Source organism: Spinacia oleracea, chromosome 4, assembly GCF_020520425.1.
Source record: "Spinacia oleracea cultivar Varoflay chromosome 4, BTI_SOV_V1, whole genome shotgun sequence".
In the NCBI taxonomy this organism is placed as follows: Eukaryota; Viridiplantae; Streptophyta; class Magnoliopsida; order Caryophyllales; family Amaranthaceae; genus Spinacia; species Spinacia oleracea.
Genome location: NC_079490.1, coordinates 9,494,836 through 9,506,182, shown reverse-complemented (window position 1 = coordinate 9,506,182; position 11,347 = coordinate 9,494,836).

Genomic DNA, 11,347 nt, shown 5'->3' with positions numbered 1-11,347 from the left:
TATTTTGATAATTTTGATGATTAATGTATCTTGATTATATATTTCTGATGATTTTGATTTCTGTTCTTTTTTCGATTTTATATGTTCTTTTAATCTTATCTTTTGTTCTTTTATATATTGGTTCTCATATATGTATTAAGAGATTGTAATAATACAAAAAATAATTATTGAACATGTTCTTTTTTGCTTTAGGTTGTTGTTCTTTGTTCTTTTTTGCTTTAGCTTGTTGTTCTTTTGATATTACACACTTCATATCAAATTGTTCTTTTACCATTTTTGTTGTTCTTTTATCTTTTTTGTTGTTCTTTTTTCACATGGTTAAAATAAGTGTTCTACATGATATGTTCTTTTCTGCTATTTTTAATATTCTTTTTCTTTACTTTATTATGTTCTTTTATGCTCTATTGTTGTTCGTTTTTTTATTGGTAATGTTGTTTTACATGGTTAAAATAAGTGTTCTACATGATATGTTCTTTTCTGTATTTATAATGTTCTTTTTCTTTATTTATAATGTTCTTTTAGGTTCATCCTCTTTTTGTTCTTTTGAGGAATTGCTTTGTTTATTCAGCCTCTCTTCTTGTTCTCTCAGCTGTTTTTGAAGATTTAACATCATTTGTTGCTGGTCAAGTAAAAGCTTCATTTTGCTCTTCGATACTGTACTTTTTGAAAAAAGAACAAACATAAAAGAACATTAAGATTTATATCTAATAAACATAAAAGAACAGAACAACAAAACCCAAAAAAAAAAAAAACAAGTGCACCGTTCTTATCATGAACATGGCTTGTATTTCTTCTCCTTCCCCCTCTTTTTTTTTTATTTTTTTTTATTTTTCATTTTCTATATATATAATATTTCTCCTATTGGATTCATAATTTCTCATTTTAGAAACACATTCTTGAGAGAGAAAGAGGAGTGCTTTTAGTTTCTCCCAACAAAAGAGAGATTTTATGAGAGAGAAAGTTCAAAACAAATTTTCTCCTCCTTCTTTCTCTGAAATGTGATTTTAATTGAATTACGTTTACAAAAAACTAGTTTATTAAGCGAAATACTATTTCAATTTCGCTATTTTTTGAATTTTTTTATTCATTCAAAGAGGTTTATGTTGTTGATGAAGGTGCATCGGGTGATTAAGGTAAATTTTCTCGTTCTTAATTCTATGTTCTTTTTAAATTTTAATGTTCTTTTCTTATAACTTTCTATTTCTGTGGCATCAAGACAGTGTGTTCTTTTTTAGAATCAGCAATTGTTCTTTTTACATATTTATAGTGTTGTTTTCAGATATCTTTTGATAAATAAAATAACGGAATTAGAACATAAATTGGTTGAAAAAGAACATTTCCAGAACTTAAAAGAACAAGAAAAAATATAGATCTGGTTTTAAAGTTCATCAAAGGTTCGTCGTTTTATTTTTTAATTAGAACATACTGTAAATTGGTTGGAAAAGAACATTTCCAGAACTTAAAAGAACAAGAAAAAATATAACTGCTTTTTATATTTGTACATTTTGTCTGATTTGTCAATATTAGTGTTCTTTTTGTTAGTGTTCTTTTTGTTAATGTTCTTTTTGTTAATGTTCTTTTGTTAATGTTCTTTTTTTTGCGGTTTTTATTTTTGTTGCGTTTTATTGTTATTTATGTGCGTTTTGGGACAGGTGCACCAAGAGCACCATGCACACCCCTGCACAATCTGAGCGTTGGAAATACTTCGTATAAGTATTTTCTTCTACCTTGATCATTACATATTTAGTAGTGATGGAATAGATATTATTATAAAGTTATATATTTAGAAGATATTCCACAATAATAATCATAATAACAATTAATTAGAAGAAAGTTTCAAGATCGATTAATTAGAGGTCCATCAAGTGTAAACATAATAGGACATCGAGTTCAATTACTATACCAAATATTGTTGGGGGCAAATATTTGGTGCGGTGGCAGTCACTATTGCTAATAATACACTACATTACAAAACAATAATTCACCTTTCTGTATTTGGAATGCATGTGATTAGAACTATATGAGAATAGGCACTTTTTTTTATTTTTTATTTACAAAAAGACAAAATAAATAAAAACTTACTCTAATGTTGGAGCAAATATTTTCGAACAAAGTACACGCGCATTGATAGGGTCATATATTCATATGGGTGTCTCGTGTCCACTATTTTTCTATCAAAATCGAATTTACAAATTCCCTTAAAAGGCGATTTAGACCATGTGTTTGGTCTCTAATATATCATTAAATATAATAAATCTATCAAAGTGAAGTAAGTGTTATACCAAACATAATGGTTTTGGGCATTTGCGTAAGATCATAGAGGAGACACAAATGAGCAATTGGGAGTTTTGACGGTGGTTTTGGGCATTTGGGTAAGATCATAAAGGAGAAGGGAAGGTTGTGGTTGACAGAGGTGACGACAATGGAGATTGAGGAGGAAGTAGAGTCGTCGACAGTACAGAAATGCTGGTAGTTGTGTCGGTTGTCGGGGGTGGTAGGGGCGGCAATTATGGGGGATTGTTACTGACGGCCGGAGAAGAAGAAGAAAGGTAAAAAAAATCATTTGACGGGGTGGGTATTTTAAGTGGTTGGGTTTTTATTTAATGGTGGATTTGTTTTAAAGTGGCAAGTGATTTTTTTAAATTACCCGATACGTCATCGTCTTCAACTCAGTAAACCGGTCATTTTGGAAAAAAGGTCCATGCAAAGTCAACACCCCCATAGTTGGGATTAGCCATTAATAATCTGTACTTGGGACCTTTAAAGATGTACGTCCATAATTAGGACTGCTTTTATCAATTTTTTCCTAAACTAATTGTAAGAGTTAGTATATACTATTTCGTATTATGCATTAATTATTTCAAGTTATATATTTACGTATAGTAAAAATCATAACAAATAGTTGACTAAGATGATAAGACTTCTATCGGATAATTCTTCATGGCTCAATAACTAAGAATATTAAAGTTTTGCATTCATAGGTAAAAAGTAAAAAAGGTTCACCTAGTTCTAAGCAAAAGAATTTCATTTCCATCAACAGGGGAAACAAAAAATCACCGGACATCTCGCTAAACAGAAACCTTCCTGTCAAAACTCGAACTCCAGTCTATAGAATTCAAAAGGACAATGGAAGAAACCGTTGTTCCGACCACAGAATTCGAGTCCTCAATTGTAAGTACATTCTCTAACTTCTTCCCTGTACATTATTCAAAATTTCAAAACTTAAAAATCCCTCCATTTTTCAATTCAAAAAATCATTTTTAGTTAATTTTTTGTGGTAGAATGTGATTAGGAGGAGGAATATTAGAGGGGTGGGGTGGGTTGTAGTTCTAAAATTATTTGTTTAATAGGGTGGTGGGACATATGATATATTAAATAGATTATTTAATTAGATTGTGGGTTTGATACGTTACAAAAATGGCAAGTGTATCTCTTAAATAAATACGACCAGAAAAGACAAGTGTATCCCTTAAATAACTACGATTAAATTACCACTAAAGCGTTGAGAAAAGCACAATTTAAGTTACGATTAAATTACAGAACTAATTCTATTGAACATCATATTTTAGTATCAGAGTTTCATTATAACACTAGGTTAGGTCCCGTGCAACGCACGAATATTACTAAAATATGTTATTATTTCAATAGTATCTAAATAAAAGACTTGTGATATTGGGAAAACGTGAAAGTAAAAAGAATATATGCAAAAGTATGAATTCATAGTGAAGGAAATAATGCCCTTGGTCCAAGTATGCATTCTATGTTAAGTCTAATAAGTGCGGTTCAGTATTAATTAACAAGTTAATAATTCAGTGAGATCAAGTGAGCTGAATGCCTAGCTAGAGGCCGCTTCAGTTCAAGTGGAATTAATGATATTAATCCACAGCTTACTCTTGACTGAACCCGTAGGGTCACACAAATAGTACGTAAACGGATCAAGTATTTAATGGCATTAAATACTCTATCTATGGATATTCGGAATCGACGGATCTTGGTTTCAGTGGGAGCTGAGATCGTCACAAGCAAGAAATGAATACTCCGGAAACGATGATATTGCCGGAAACGGAAATATGGATCGTATCGGAAATATAAATATTATCCAAGTCGTAGATGTTGCCGGAAACGGAAACATGGTACGTATCGGAAAATATTATCGGAAATGGAAATATTGCCGGAATCGGAAATATTGCCGGAAACGGAAATATTGTCAGAATCGGAAATATTATCGGAATCGGAAAATAATTCCGGAAACGGAAATATTAAATATTTGTTCGAAACGGAAATTGATTCCGGAATCGGAAATATTAAATATTGTTCGTATCGGAAATGAATTCCGGAACCGGGAATTTAATCGGAAGCGTATCGTACGAATAAGCATCGGACGAGGCCTGCCGGACGAGGGCCAAGCACGAAGCCAGGCCATCGCCCAGCAAGCCAAGCACGCCACACGAACAGCCAAGGCCACGCCAGGCCCAACGCAAGGCCATGGCAGCACGCGCAGCGCGCGCAGCGATGGGCTGCGAGCTGTGCTGCTGCTCGCGTGGGCTTGCGGCTCGCGTGGGCCGAGCGGCCGTGTGGGCTGTGCGCGGGCATGGCCTGCACGCTCGTGGGTCATGCTCGTGTAGAGTTTGTGTTCACATACGAAACCTAAATTGTGTAGGATTTGTTTGATGATTAAATTCCTAATCCTAAAAGGATAAAATTAATTAATTAGAGTCCTACTAGGATTCTAGTTTAACTAATTAGTATCCTAATAAGATTCCAGTTCCTTTTCCATACCTCTATAAATAAGGGCCTAGGGTCATTATTTGCAGGAACGATTGAAGTATTCAAAGGGTAAGTTTTTGAAAGAAAAATCAGCCATACACTTGCAAACACATAGCCGAAATTCCTAGTAACCTTAAGGGCGATTCTAGTTGGTCTAACTTGAGGCGGATCCGGACGTACTGTGGACTATCTACGGAGGGAAGACATTTGGAGTCCTAAAGACTTGTTCTTGTTCGGTTCGGGCGCAGCTAGGGAAGGCACGCTATAACATGTATGCATCTATTCTATGTTAAATGATTATGTGAAAATAATATGCTTTCCTGGCTTTATGGTTTTTCCGCATGATTTATGAATTGTCATATGTATCATAACCTAACAGTGGTATCACGAGCCTCTTATTATTTTCATAATCTAAATTGCATAAACATGGTTAAATATTACAAATTTGCAAGAATTAAAAAGGGGTGATTAATTTTCGTAATTGTTAATTAATTGCAAATTGCGTTTATTTAATTATACGTACGCAGTTTTTCGGCAGTTTCTTCGTTACTCATCCAAATCGAGTGATTTTTGTGTCAATTCCGCATGTAAAAGGCATTCTAAAATTTTGACAAAAATAGTGTTTTTTGGCCGAACCCAGAATTCTCAAATTCGAAGCCTAACTATGACTTTTCGGAGGTTTTAGTTTTTCGAATGCAAAATTTCGTAAATTTAAGATGTTAAATTAAATATTTGCGATTCTTGTTGATAAATCTTGAATTTTTGATTGACCTACTGTATATGTTTAACAAGTTTGAATGCCTAGCCTTGTTAATTATGCAATCTAATTTGTAATTATGATTAATTTGTTGAAAATTGGAATAATTTAGAATTAATTTGATTTTCATAATTAGTTATAATTTAATTAGATACCTATGATTAAAAACCACCATAAAAATTGTAAATTTATGTTAAATTTTAAATTTTTATGACCTAGACTTGAATCCATGTTAATCGGAAATCAATTAAATAATAAATTTTCGATTTTTCGCCCTAAAATTATGAAATTAATATTATTTATTAATTTGTCATTAATTTTGAATATAAATTTTTAATTTTTATGCGACTCGCTCATATAACTTGCACGCACAAAGCAATGGACACTACGTGTTACCCTTAAGGGGTGTTGTATAGTGCGGGCATGCGACGACGAGCAAGGGAGCTCGTCGCCCATGCGGTACGAATGCAGCGAGCAAGGGCATGGTGCACGAGCACAAGGCAGCAGCCCTGCCTTGTGTCGTGGGCTGTGAGCAATGGGCGCATGGGCAAGGGCGAGAGCAAGGCACGAACAGTCGCGTGAGGGCAGCAAGCGTGCTGCGCCACAGCGCGCACTACCTCGCGCAAGCATGCGGAGCCTCGCGCGCAGCGAGCGCTAGTGTGCGTGCAACGAGCGCTGCGCCTAGCGATGGCGTGCAGCGTGCTTGTTGCGACGTGCGACGAGCGCTGCGCCCAGCGATGGCGTGCAGCGTGCTTGTTGCGACGTGCGACGAGCGCTGCGCCCAGCGATGGCGAGCAGCTTGCTTGTTGCGACGTGCGACGAGCGCTGCGCCCAGCGATGGGCTGCGGCAGCATGCTTGTTGCGTCGAGCGCTGGCGCGCGCAGCGAGCACTGGCTCGCGTGTTCGATTGATGCCTTGCGATGGGGAGCAGCAGCGATGCGACGCAGCGCATGGGCTGCGCGCACATGGCCAGCGATGGCTGTGTGCGTGTGGCCCATGGGCGTGCGTTGCGTGGGGTTGTTGCGTTGCGATTAGATCGTTTTGAAATTTTAATTTTAGATTTTCAGTTTACGTAATTTTAATTAATTTTAAAATTAATAATTTAAATTATTTTCTTGGATTTTAATTTTGAATATTGTAATTATAATAAATTTTATTTATTCTAATTATTTTACTAAAATTAAAATCATGAATTAATTTAAATACGACTGAAATTAAATTAAATTTATGGATTCAATTATAAATTTATATGAGCTTTAATTTTTAATTAAATTTGTATGTTTCCGGTTAGACTAGAAATACATTTTTATGTTTAAAATTAGTAAAGCATATGAATTTATTGGTTTAAGTGGGAGCCCTTTTTAGTCATAAACTCTTGATTAGGTCTACAAATCCTTAAGGTTAAAACAACTTGATTAGAATTAATAAGGACTGAATAATTTGTAGATTATTGGTGCCCTTGATTAATTGCTGCAAATGTTTATGTGATGCATAATGTGTTTTACTAACCAGCTATGTGGGCCATTCATGATAATGAATGGGTGAATGGTATATATTGTATATGTACTGTTTTGCAGGTTATGAAGTGACTAGTATGGCCCAAATAGGATAGAAAATATGGTCTGCGTACCATTAATTTGAATGTAATTGGTCTAAAGTACCAAAGTTGTTTTTCAATTCAAATATGGTCTGCGTACCATCAAATAGTTGTAATTAGTTTTAATTATAGCTTATCCTATTTGAAGAAAATGGTGCCTCCCACGGAGATTTTCAAGACGGACTTTGAAGTTAAAGCTTCAAGATGAAGTCGGGCCATACTAGATCACATTTATCTTATGCATGTTTTAAGTTATTTATTGCTTTTAAATATGTCTTAAAATGCATGAGATCAAAGCTTGATTATGTTGCATGATTAAGGATTTTTAGTTCACTTAAAATCTAACCAACATAGTAAGAGCCTTAAGTTCCAAACTTAAAAATTGAGTTAAAAGGTGCCATGCCAAAATATACACTTGCTTGGATATCCTTTACATCAATCTAGTAATAGTTTTCGCTCAGCGAGGTGTTACTTATTGGTCCTAAAGGGGCAAGGTACACAAATAATTGTGAGTACATGTTAGTTTTGGTGAAACTCAACGATATAAGTAAGGAGTCCTTTTTTGTCGTGGCAAAATCGGTAGGTTTACCTAATAAGTTCTTAGACGTACCTATCAACCAAGAATAGTTTCTAGACTATTAGCAAAAGGCTTTTGCTTACCTAAGATGTTTTAGAATTGAGTCGACAAACTGTGCTTAATTCTTCAATGATTTTAGGATCTTGGAATCATTTTATTCACACCTGCCTGAACACATAACTTGAATAAAATGCTTAATGAACATTGAATTATGCATGTATGCTAGAATTTAAGTTTATTAAGAGAAACTGTGAATGGTTATTTATTTGTTTATTCTTTTCAATTGTAGTTTTAACTATGGCAAACAACAATCAAAACATCATCATGGGTTCTGAGCTTATGGTCAAGCTGAACCTGGCAAATTTTCTTGAATGGGAAGCTAAGCTAGTTGAAATAGTCAGACTCAATGGACTTGAGTATGTACTGTTACATCCCATGCCAAGCTACTATGCCAGAGACATGACCCCTGAAAGATTTTTCGCCTGGGATGCGGATCTCAAAAAGGTTATGAGTCTCATGCTGAACAATATCCCTGATGAATGGGCTAGAAGGTTTGTAGCTTATGAACCTTTTACGCTCATCAAGAATCTGAGGGATATCTGTCGTGGAAGCACGGAGGACAGGGACCTGAACGTCCATGAGTTGATTGAATCAATGTCTGGTCTAAAGGTTAGTTCTCCCAACAGGTGTTATAGGATGGAAGTCCAAGAAACACATGTTCAGCTCCTTCGCACTAAACAGAGGGTAGGCGTCCCACTGAGGTTCCATGTGGATCTTATGCGTTCATACTTTGATCGCCTAAGCCTACTAGGAACACCAATAAGCGAAAGGATGGCAGTCTCTATCTTGCTCAATTCACTGCACAGTGGGTTTGGTCGCTTCAAGCAACTATACCTAAGTGAACCAAGAGAAGAAACAGTATCACCTTGTCAGAAAGGCTGAGATAATACTGGACTGTGAAGCCAAAGATTTACTCAAGGCTAGAAGGAGACCGTTCAAGAAAAGTGGAAAGTCCAAGGGCAATGCTAAATCAAAGCAGGACAAGTCCACATCAAGCTGTCTTTATTGTGATGGAATAGGCCATTACAAAAGAGAATGTCCAAAGCTAAAGGAAGATCAGAAGAACGGAACAGTCGTTCCATCTTCAGGTATTTTCGTTATAGACTGTATACTTGCTAATTCAACTTCTTGGGTATTAGATACAGGTTGTGGTTCACACTTATGTTCCAATCCACAGGGACTAAGAAGAAGTAGAAAGTTAAGCAAGGGTGAAGTCGACCTACGAGTGGGAAATGGAGCACGGATTGCTGCATTAGCTGTAGGAACTTATTATTTGTCGTTGCCCTCCGGGCTAGTTTTGGAACTGGAAGAATGTTTCCATGTTCCAAGTCTTACTAAAACATCATTTCAGTTTCTTGCTTAGATGCTAAGGGATTTTCCTTTTTAATAAAAGACAATAGTTGTTCGTTTTATTTTAAAGAGATGTTTTATGGATCTGCTAGATTAGTCAATGGACTTTATTTATTAGATCACGACAAACAAGTATATAACATAAATACCAAAAAGGCCAAAAAGGATGATTCAGATCTCACCTATCTGTGGCATTGTCGATTAGGCCATATAAACTTGAAACGCTTAGAAATACTTCAAAAGGAAGGAATTCTAGAACCATTTGACTTAGAGGATTATGGTAAATGCGAATCATGTTTACTTGGCAAAATGACAAAGCAACCTTTCTCTAAAGTTGGAGAAAGAGCAAATGAACTATTGGGTTTAATCCATACAGATGTATGTGGACCAATGAGTACAAATGCTAGAGGTGGTTTCAGCTACTTTATCACTTTCACTGATGACTTCAGTAGATATGGTTATGTCTACCTAATGAAGCATAAGTCTGAATCCTTTAACAAATTCAAGGAATTTCAGAGTGAAGTAGAGAATCAATTAGGCAAGAAGATTAAGGCACTGCGGTCTGACAGAGGCGGTGAATATCTGAGCTATGAATTTGATGACCATCTGAAAGAATGTGGAATTCTATCAGAATTGACTCCTCCTGGAACACCACAATGGAACGGTGTGTCGGAACGGAGGAACAGAACCTTGCTAGACATGGTCAGGTCAATGATGGGTCAGGCCAAACTTCCATTAGAATTTTGGGGACATGCACTAAATACAGCTGCACTCACTATAAATAGAGCTCCGTCTAAAGCTGTTGAAAAGACTCCATATGAGTTATGGTTTGGAAAGCCTCCAAAAGTGTCTTTTCTTAAGATTTGGGGATGTGAAGTATACGTCAAACGATTAATTTCAGACAAACTTCATCCAAAATCTGACAAATGTATCCTTGTGGGCTATCCAAAGGAAACAAAGGGGTATTACTTCTACAATACATCTGAGAACAAGGTGTTTGTTGCTCGAGATGGTGTCTTTTTGGAGAAAGATCATATTTCCAAAATGACAAGTGGGAGAAAAGTAGACCTCGAAGAAATTCGAGTCGAACAACAAACTCTAGAGAATGCGCAAGATGACATTCAGGATGAAACTCAGAGATCTTTAGAAGAATCTGGTGAGAATCATGGTCAATCTAGAAATGTTACCCCGCGTAGATCGCAAAGATATAGATCTCAACCGGAAAGGTACTTAGGTATTTTGACGAACGAGAGCTATGACGTTCTATTACTTGAAAGTGATGAACCTGCGACTTACAAACAAGGTATGACGAGCCCTAGCTCCAAACAATGGCAAGAAGCCATGCAATCTGAATTAGACTCCATGTCTGAAAACCAAGTATGGGATTTGGTCGATTTGCCAGATGGCTACCAAGCCATTGGAAGCAAATGGGTTTTCAAACTGAAAAAGGACAAGGATGGGAAACTTGAAGTTTTCAAAGCTAGATTGGTTGCAAAAGGTTACAGGCAAGTCCACGGTGTGGATTACGATGAAACCTTTTCACCAGTTGCAATGCTAAAGTCTATTCGGATAATGTTAGCAATCGCTGCATATTACGATTACGAAATATGGCAGATGGATGTCAAAACTGCTTTCTTAAACGGCGTTTTAACAGAAACTGTGTTTATGACACAGCCTGAAGGTTTTGAGGATCCAAAGAATGCTAAAAAGGTATGCAAGCTAAAGAAGTCAATCTACGGATTGAAGCAGGCATCCAGGAGCTGGAATATACGTTTTGATGAAGCAGTCAGTGACTTTGGTTTCATCAAGAACGCAGACGAATCTTGTGTATACAAGAAGGTCAGTGGGAGCAAAATTGCTTTCCTAGTATTATATGTCGACGACATATTACTTATCGGAAATGACATTCCTATGTTGAACTCTGTCAAGATTTGGCTTGGGAAATGTTTTTCGATGAAAGATCTAGGAAAAGCACAGTACATATTGGGCATCAAGATTTACAGAGATAGATCTAAAAAGATGATTGGACTTAGTCAAAGCACTTATATCAATAAGGTGCTTGATAGGTTCAAGATGGCAGACTCCAAGCGAGGCTACCTACCCATGTCTCATGGAATAACTCTAAGCAAGACTCAGTGCCCAAAAACACTTGATGAGCATAGACGAATGAATGGGATTCCATATGCATCATTGATTGGTTCAATAATGTATGCTATGATATGTACACGCCCGGATGTTG